Raw genomic sequence first — 9,322 nt, 5'->3', positions numbered from 1 at the left:
CCTCCGGGGATGGGGATCGAACTCACACTGAAGCGGCTGCAGCTAGCTTGCAGTGCTGCGTCCTTACTCGTTACACCACCAGGAAGGGCCCTAACTGTTTATTTTATATGGTCTCACAGCATCTACTTTTAGCCAGGTAGTGAATCAATTAAATTTTTATTATGAAAAAAATGTATGTCAAAATAAGTTAAAAAAGAAAAAAAAAAGCAACTTTGTTCAATTCTTCTAATTCATAAAAACAGAAGAAGGGTCCAAAAGCAATGCAGAATCCAGGTGCTGAAATGATGTCAGTATGTATTTCCACATCTTATAAGGGCCACAAGCTAACCAATGGCGCCACTGGAGCTGCTGTATGTCTGTATCTTGCTCTGTTTTATGTGCCTTGTGTTGATTTCATTTTCTTCAACCAGAGATATGTTTTCTCTGTGTGGCCAGAAAGATGCACTCTTGCCGATCCCCCTGAGTGAGGAGGCTCATAATTGGACTAACCCTAATGTGTAGGGAAATGGGACCATCAGCCAGGTCTGGGTCATATGCTTAGACCTGAGTCAGAGGTCATTGCGGTTGACAGGCCCGCCGGGATAGAGGATGGGGTGCAAGTGGGTTCATTGAATGAGTCGGGCAGTTTTCCAACAATAACTCACCACTACATATCCAGATGGACAAGGTTAAGACAAGCGAAGTTCTCAGGATTCAGAAAAAGAATAGCTGAAGTTAGGAGTTAAAGAACCATTGGGAAATATCAGCCCCAAAATGGCAGTAAGTTATTATAAGTGATTCCAGTCATGGTCAGTGTAAAGATTTAGAAGTGTTAGCACATGAGCTGAGAAGATAGGTGTCAGGAGAGAAAGGATAAGCCAAGAGAGGATTAAAAGAATAAAACACAAATTATAAGTTTAAGGAATAAAAAAGGAAGAGAATTGAGAAAAAGGCAAAAAGAAATGAAAGCAATGAAGCAATGAATAAAATCTTCCTAACTAAAAATGAAGAGGCAGAAGAAAGTGAAGAAAAGAAAAACTAGTAGAAAACCTCCTTCCTAGGGCCTCCCTGGTGGCTCAGGGGTTAAAGTCTCAGTGCTAATCAAGCTATTGCCAGCCAGCTTGGCCTGAGTTCTATCTCTGGCCTGGGAAGTGACCCACAGGGAGCAGCAGACCTCTCCTGGCTCACCTGCTGCTCCCCTCAGCAGTGCATTTCATAGTTCTGTCTGTTCTGTTTCCCACTCTGTCTCTGGTGAATCCTCTCACCCACAACCCTACCTCTGGCCTGCACCCCAGTTCTTGTATGCATCAATAAATAAAAATAAATCTTTGAAAAAGAAAACCTGCGTCTTAGGGAACAAATGCATTAGGAAAGATTACCAGTGACAATATACACTTTAATATATCATGGATTTGGTTCACGGTAAAGTTTTTATTTCATATTGAAACTAAATATAGTGATTTGTTTCTTTTGTAAATAGGAAAAATGCCTGAAGAATATGTGAATGGCATTTAGTGATTGAAGATTAACAGCTAGAAGTAGTTACGGCCTGGGTTAAAATCACACTTATTTGTAAGCTTGGTGAGTCAGAATCACTAAAACATTAAATGGTAATTCTTATAAAGTTACCCGGGGCAAAAGTAATATCCTTCACAATGCCAGCTTTCTTTCGCAACTCAGCCAGGTTTTTAACAATGTCATGACTTGGAAAGAAAATCTACAACTTGAATAGGAGTTCAGTTTTGCTTTCTGGATAAAGGCAGAGGAGAAAATGATATAAGCTCTACAATTTAGGAAAATGAAAGAGTGAAGTTTTATTCAGATCATTCTGTAAAAAGTACACATGGATCACTGATTAGACAAGTGTAAATTGAAGGGTGTTAATTTATGGCATCATGTGATAAGATCACTGAAAGATGCCATTCAATTAAATTTACTGCAATAATTGCTAAAAAGAAGGGGACTTAAGGAACAGAATTAGACCTGACATCCTGTGAAATAAATGGTTGTGTTAGTGCCATTGCAAAGTGTCACTCTGGTTTAGAACCCTTAGAGGTTTGAATTTTAAATAGTATCAACACATTTCTAAGTTGAGAGTTGAGACAGGTTATCTCATCCGGAAAGAGTTACTGGAAGAAAAAGGAAAGAGGAGAAATGTTTAGGCTTAGCAGTTTACATAAGTTTATTCTTAAAAATTTAGTGGTGGTGGTGGTTGGGGAATGATGACTTTTAAAATACTACCCTAATATTCTAAAACTATTATATTCATCACCTCTATGAATATTTTTAAAATGTGTATATTTTTTATTTATGCATACAAGAACTGGAGTACAGGCCAGAGGTGCAGGGGCAGGGAGAAGATTCACCAGAGACAGAGTGGGGAGCAGAACAGGCAGACTGACCAAAATACACTGCTGAGGAGAGCAGTGGGCAAGAAAGGAGAAGTCTGTTGCACCATATGGGTCAGTCCCTGGCTGGAGATGGAACTCATGTTGCAGTGGCTGCAGGTAGATTGATAATGCTGAGACTCCCTGCACCACCAGGAAGGCCATTAAAATGTTCACTAGTTATTTTTCAGTTTTATTAAACCTGTGGGGGTACAGGTTATGGAAACACATGGAACATGGCCTTGATTCACCAGAAGCTTATATTCTTTGGTGAGTGGTTATAACACCCAAACCATAAGTTTGTTGAGAAAATAACAAAAGGATTGGAAGTATTTGCTAAATTATATGATTTTATGCAATTGTTACTGTAAATATAGTTAATGACTAAGGTGAGTCATAATTTGCTAGTGAGAAAACCCATAAAATTTCAATAAAGAGATAACATAAGATTTACGAACTCAATGATATATTTTAATTTTAATTTTCCCAATCTTTGCCTTTGGTATGTCATATATTACTGATTTGTTTATATTATTTATAAGTTTGTGTTCCAAACAGGGACTTTAGAACTTTCCCCGTCCTACTCCATTAACTCCAATCACCAATCATGTCTGCAACACAAGAGCTAACCTGATTTTCTTCCTTCCCAGCCTCAAGTCTCTCCCAGTGGAATTAGAAGGAGGAGGTAAGGGAGACATTTTGTTTTAATTCTTATTATCATCTGCCTTCACATTGCTGGGAGCCAAAACCCATTCATTCAACATTCGTTGACATCTGTGTAATATCCTTAAGTTGGCAACAATATCATTTGAGGGGTAGAGATTTCCTATCCAGAGATGGACAGGCATATGTAGTGCCTTGGGATGTCTATTCTTTTCTCATCTTTGCATTATGACATATTTGAGATCACTGATATCAACCAGATAAGCTTAGACTTAGCTGCAAGTTTTACATTTGACACCTCACAAATGCTGCTTCAAGAGAATAATTCATTATGGGCCCTCCCTGTTGGCTCAGCGGGTTAAAACACTACACTAAGAAGCTACAGCCACTTCAGCATGAGTTCGCTCCCCACCCCAGAGGTGATCCACATGGCGTGGCAGACCTCTCCTGACCTGCTTGCTGCTCCCCTCAGCAGTGTACTTCATCGATCTGCCTGTTCTGCTCCCCACTCTGTCTCTGGTGAATTTTCTTACCACCTCTGCACCTCTGGCCTGTACCCCAGTTCTGTATGCATAAACAAATGAATCTAAAAAAAAAAAAGAATAATTCATTATATTAGTAAGTTACAGCTCCTTGAGTTAGGGCATTTTGATTTTCATGTAGTTTTTATAAATTCAAGCCTAAATGTACATATGAATATATATACACACACAATATTTTAAAATTTAGAAGATGGGAAAGGAAAATTTGTTAATTGGAAAGTTTATGTGTGAAAAAAGAGAACAGATCTTAGCTAGCTAGTGTGCTCCTGTTATAGGGGCATTGAATGATGTTAAAGTTGAGTTAAAGTGGATGTATAACAGGACAACATTTTTTTTTTCATATTTATATTTAAAATGATGATTGTAATTAAACCTAAAGCCAACAATGAACATTTGTGCAACCAATGGGAAAAACTGTGGGTGATTTTGAAATACCTTGTTTAAGTAATCAATGGTTGGTGATGACTTGATCAACATCCTTAAGAGACAAATTATTAATAACTGAGTAACAGAAATAAACACTATATTTATTAAGTATTATAGGTAAACATTTTTTTTCACTGAAAAACAAACAAATTAAACTCACAAATCACATTACGCTACTATATTCATACGTACAATTGCCTCCTGGAGAACTACAATTACACCCAGTTTGGGTGGGGTAGAGGGGCCACTGGTTAAATTAAATGAATAAATTCATTATATCCTCATAACTTTTACTTCTAAATCAGACATTCCAAGAAAATGATAGTGATGAATACAGTATTTATGGTAAAAATTACCCTGCAGAATTTTAAACAAGGAGCTAGTAATTGGAGAAAACTACATTTTCTTTTCTTTCTTTTTTTTTTTTTTAAACAGGTTTTATTGATCTGACTGTAGAATAAAGTGGGTGGAAGAAGGCTGGGAATGAAAGTGGGGAGGAGGCACAATGGACTGTGATGGAGAAAATCTAGACTTTTCTTAAGTCATTTTATTTAATTTTCAGAAAATCTATTTTTGAGGGTCCTCCCTGTGGCACAAGGGATTAGAGTGTAGCACTCTGAAGCTCGCTGCAACTGCTTCTGCACAAGTTTGATCCCTGGCCAGGGAAGTGACCCACATGGCATGGCAGACTTCTTCTGCCTCACTGGCTGCTCCCCTCAGCTGTGTACTTTGTCTGCCTGTTCTGCTCCCCACTCTGTCTCTGGTGAATCCTTTCACTGCCCCTGCACCTCTGGTCTATATCCCAGTTCTGTATGCATAAATAAATAAATCTTTTAAAAAAGAAAATATACTCATGGTGATGGGAAACCCGCGGGGATTACAATTGAGATGGGAAAAAAAAATGTACAAAATGATGTAAAAATAAACTGTTATAAAATTCAAAAAAAAAGAAAATATACTTTTGAGCAACAAAAATTCCACAATATGAAAAAACAACACTTTTCTCTGTGAGAGTTACCTTAAAATAATAAATCTCCCCAAGAATGTCCCAAACAATCAGAAAGGTAAAGTCAAAACCTTAGGGGAGTTTCATCTTACATTTCAAGTAGTTCAAATACTTCCACTTCTTTAACAAAGGGCAATGTGAAAATCTTGTTGGAGAAAATCCATACTTAAGTCACTTTAGTTTTCAGAAAATTATACTTCTGCGCAACAGAAATTCCACAGTGAGAAAAAATTGCGATAGAGAAAAATGAACACTGCTCCCACTTGTTAATCACGAGAATATACCTATTTCAGGGATTATCAGCCCAAATTTGGTGATTTAGTGATTATAGATTACAAATCAATGAAATTAAAATCAATTCTCTTCTCACAGTCCCAATTCTCTTCTCACAGTCTCACAACCAAACTTGGTGGCTGCATTCTGATTACTTCTTGAAAAGCACTATCAGTCTTGCTAGTGCCGCATCTGACCACCATGAAGGGCTGATGAAGCATGGTAGCTTTCTTCATCAAAGGGGAAGTCTCTGAACCACTTGAAATGTAAGATGAAACTCCGCTAAGGTTTTGACTTTACCTTTCTGATTGTTTGGGACATTCTGGGGGAACTTTATTATTTTGAGGTACCTCTCAGAGATAGCTGGGTGGGGCCAGATGGCTCTAAAACCTTTTGAGAAACAAATGACATGCTTTTGACTAAAATATGTTAATCCCTTATTCAACTAGGAGTAAAGAGAATGGCTTGCACTTAATAAAGTAAAAAATGTTTGATCTAGATTCTTCACCAATTTAATCCTTTATAACCAATCTTTCCCCTCCACATTTAAAGTAGGAAAAATTGAATAAACAGTAACCAGGACAGAGAATGCTTCTTCACCAGCCTCTTCTGAACACCCATGGGCCAAGCTTTGAAGCTGGAGGAGACACAATCAAGAAGCAAGGATCATGTTGTTCTTAAAAAACAAAATAAAACCAACCAAACAAAAAAAAAAAAACATCGGAGACACAGACTTCTACCAGCTATTCCCCCACCTCTGAATCATATTCTGCAAATCTTTTCTGTGAGAAAGAAACCTACCTGTCAGTTGTGCTATGTTGCAGGATAGCTTTAATGATCTGCTTGCATCACCATGAGGCTAGCTACCTGAGGGGAGTTCAGGAAAGGAAGTGTAGCTTTTGAGTGCATTCTTGATATATGACAGTTATGCGGTAATTGATACAACCTTTTTCTTATTTAAATTCTACACATGACTCCTATCTGAGCTTCCATTTTCTCATCTAACAAAATGAAACAATGCCTACCTCAAAACCACCTCATGAGGATTAAGTGGAATTTACAGAAAGGAAGGTAATTAATACTTATTGAAAACCTACTATGGACCAAGCTCTGTGTTCTTTCACATACTTTATCTCATTCATTAGGTCCATTTTAAAAATAAAGAAAAGACTGTTAAGCCAAAAAATTTTTCCTCAATGGAAGGATCTCCATCAAGAATTCAGGAAATAAATATACATCAAATACTTACAAGATGTCAGAATTTTCCCTTGGTGTAATGAACAAGACAGAAGTCTGTCTCAAAGAAGTTTTAGCCTACGTCTCCATTACCCAGGAGGGTAATGGAGACCAGGGAATAAAAATGAGTAGTATTATTTGGGGCCAAGGTATGTGAAAACTCCCAGGGGTGCTGAGTAGGGGGTGCAGAGAGAAGTCTGGAATGTAAAGGCAAGGTTTAGGCTGGAGATAGCACTGTAAGCCTTCAGCCATATTGAAGCTTCAGTCAAGCACTGAGATTTTCTCAGTTAGGTGGTCTGGGGCTGTCCAACATTTACAAGTCTGAGAGAGAAGCAGAAAATCTCAGGAGCCTAGAGAAAAACATTTCAAGGCAAATAAAATCGAGACACGACCCTCATTTTGACAAAAGGGGTCTTTTATTCAACAAATATTACTTAGTACTGACTCTACTAGATACTGCTTGGGAGCCTAGGAGCACATCAGTGAACAACACAGATGGAAATCCTCCTCATTCAATTCACCTTCTAGTGAAAGGATGAAGAGAAAACAAATCACCTGCTGTTGGTTACAAGCAATTCAGGAAATACTAAAGCATGGAAGGAGAGGTTCTGAATGTGGGGAGTGGTGTGAGTTAAAACGGGGTGCTGAAGAAGTGTACATCTGAAGACCTGAATAAACAGAAAAAGTGCTACGTGGTGTCTGGGGGAGTTGTAAACAGGGAGGAAGTCATGCAGAAGTGCCATGTAAGTTTGTGTTCTCAGAAGGATGCCTGTGACTGGAGCATCAGTGAGGAGGTGAGTGAGGCAATGGGGAGCTGGGGAGACGGTGTGGAGCGTTCATTGTGACACAACTAGGCTGGAGTTTTGAGTGACAATGTCTGACTTCCATATTAACAGATCAGGAAGGCTGCTGGGTTGAGAATAAATGGTGGGCACCAGAGTGGGGGAGGAGGCCAAAGCAGGGAAATTGGTTAGGAGGCAACTTCATTAACAGCTGCAATATGGGAGGCCGTGGGCCAGGTGGGAATAGCCAATGTTGAGTTTTGCGAGACGAGGTATAGTCTGAGGTGACTGGCTGGTTAGTTAGATGTGAGAAGTGTGTGAAAGTAAGCATGGAGTAGAAAACTAAGACTCTCAGCCTGAGCCACCAGAAGCATGCAGTAGGGCAGCATCCTTCATCCAACTGTTTGGATGTTGCCTCTGAACATGAGAGAAGGGAGCTCTGCTGTCTGTATTTTCAGTGAAATAGCAATTGAGGTCATTAGCCAAGAGTAAGTATGCTGGTATTTGATGTTTGAGAAGATTGAACATTTGTTGAGGAGTGGAATGGACGGACGAGGTTAATATTGTACAATTCACAGGCTGCATTCAAGGCCCACGTGACCTTCACGTGGTTGGTTGTGGTTGTATATAGTTTCCCTCCAGTCACATTTGGCACACAGGTATAGGTACAGTGTCAGGAGAGTGCAGGAATTAACTGTGATTGAAGAACAATGGAACAAGGGGAGAGACTGGGGAATTCACTCACTTGCCTCTAGGCCCATCAGCAAGAGAAGAAGTGGAAACCACCAACACGTGGAGTGTCAGGGGAGAGACAGGCTTCATTTGAAGCCTAGAAGAAGAAAAGGAAGCAAAGAGGCTGAGGGCTGGGATTTCCCTTACTCTAGGCAAAATTGTTTCAGTGGAATGGCATGGCCTGACTAGCGTGAGGTGAGGAACAAGTGAGAGAACAGAAGTTGACAGCAAGTGGACAACTCTCAGAAATTCTTGCTCCAAAGGAAGAGTTAACTGAAGGCAAAAGGAAAGGTTTGTGTACTTTCTAAATTACAAGATACAGCATATTTTCATGTCAATGGAAATGATCTAGTGAAGAGGGTAAAAAAATGGATGATTGGGAAATGGGTTAAATGGGTAGATAGATCGTTGCAAAAACAAGGCCTCCAAAGTCAGTGAACAATGTGTCCAAGGTCTACAGTTGTTCTACAGAACAAATGATTTTAGAAGCAGCTCTGTAGAAAGAATGTGGCAAAGTAGGTTGTAGGCAGAAGGTTGGTGGAGATCTCTAAGTGGGTAGACAGTGAGTTTGCTTTACTGTATTTTCTCTCTACCAGTTTGAAATGTTATCATCTGAGAGTTGGTGGTGGTGATGGTGATGGGGGTTATGTTGGAGATTTGCTGAATGATGAAGGAAGGTGAGGAAACAGTCGCAAGGTTGGGAAAATGAAACTATCAAGGAATTACAGGTTTATGAGTCAGTATCGAGCGCCCATTCGAGATTTAGTGGTCATAAATCTGTAGTGAGACAAGCCATTGAGTAGGGTCATTTTCAGGCCTTCCCTCCTTGTCAAGAAAGTGGTGTAACAAGGACTGAAATGCCCTCACTCCAAACAATGATGAATTATTGATTTTTCTCCCCCAATTGAAAACATAGTTAAGCAAAATAAAACTTTGATGATCAAGTTGATGTAGCCTTTGGATATATATATTTTTTTGTCCTAAAAAAGCATGTTCTGATGGCATCGTTGGATTTGGCAGGGTTACTTGGCTAGGACAGTTTGAGTTAATATCACCTGATTTGAATTTCACAACCAATCCCAATATAAAATGAATGCCATGTGTTGTAAGAAAACACACAGTACATAGGGGAAATTTATAAAACAGCTTTGACATCAACACTGAGGGATATATTTAATCCTCCCTTCTCATATCGGCTTTATGAAAGCAATATTACAAGAAGAAATGTGAAAATCTGCTATCTAATCTAGTATCACCAGCAACATTCAAGAAAATAGAGATTCTTTGGGATTCTAC

The sequence above is a fragment of the Condylura cristata genome, unplaced genomic scaffold (assembly GCF_000260355.1).
Source record: "Condylura cristata isolate star-nosed mole 26May11 unplaced genomic scaffold, ConCri1.0 scaffold00015, whole genome shotgun sequence".
NCBI classification, from domain to species: Eukaryota; Metazoa; Chordata; class Mammalia; order Eulipotyphla; family Talpidae; genus Condylura; species Condylura cristata.
This window is presented reverse-complemented; position numbering follows the sequence as displayed.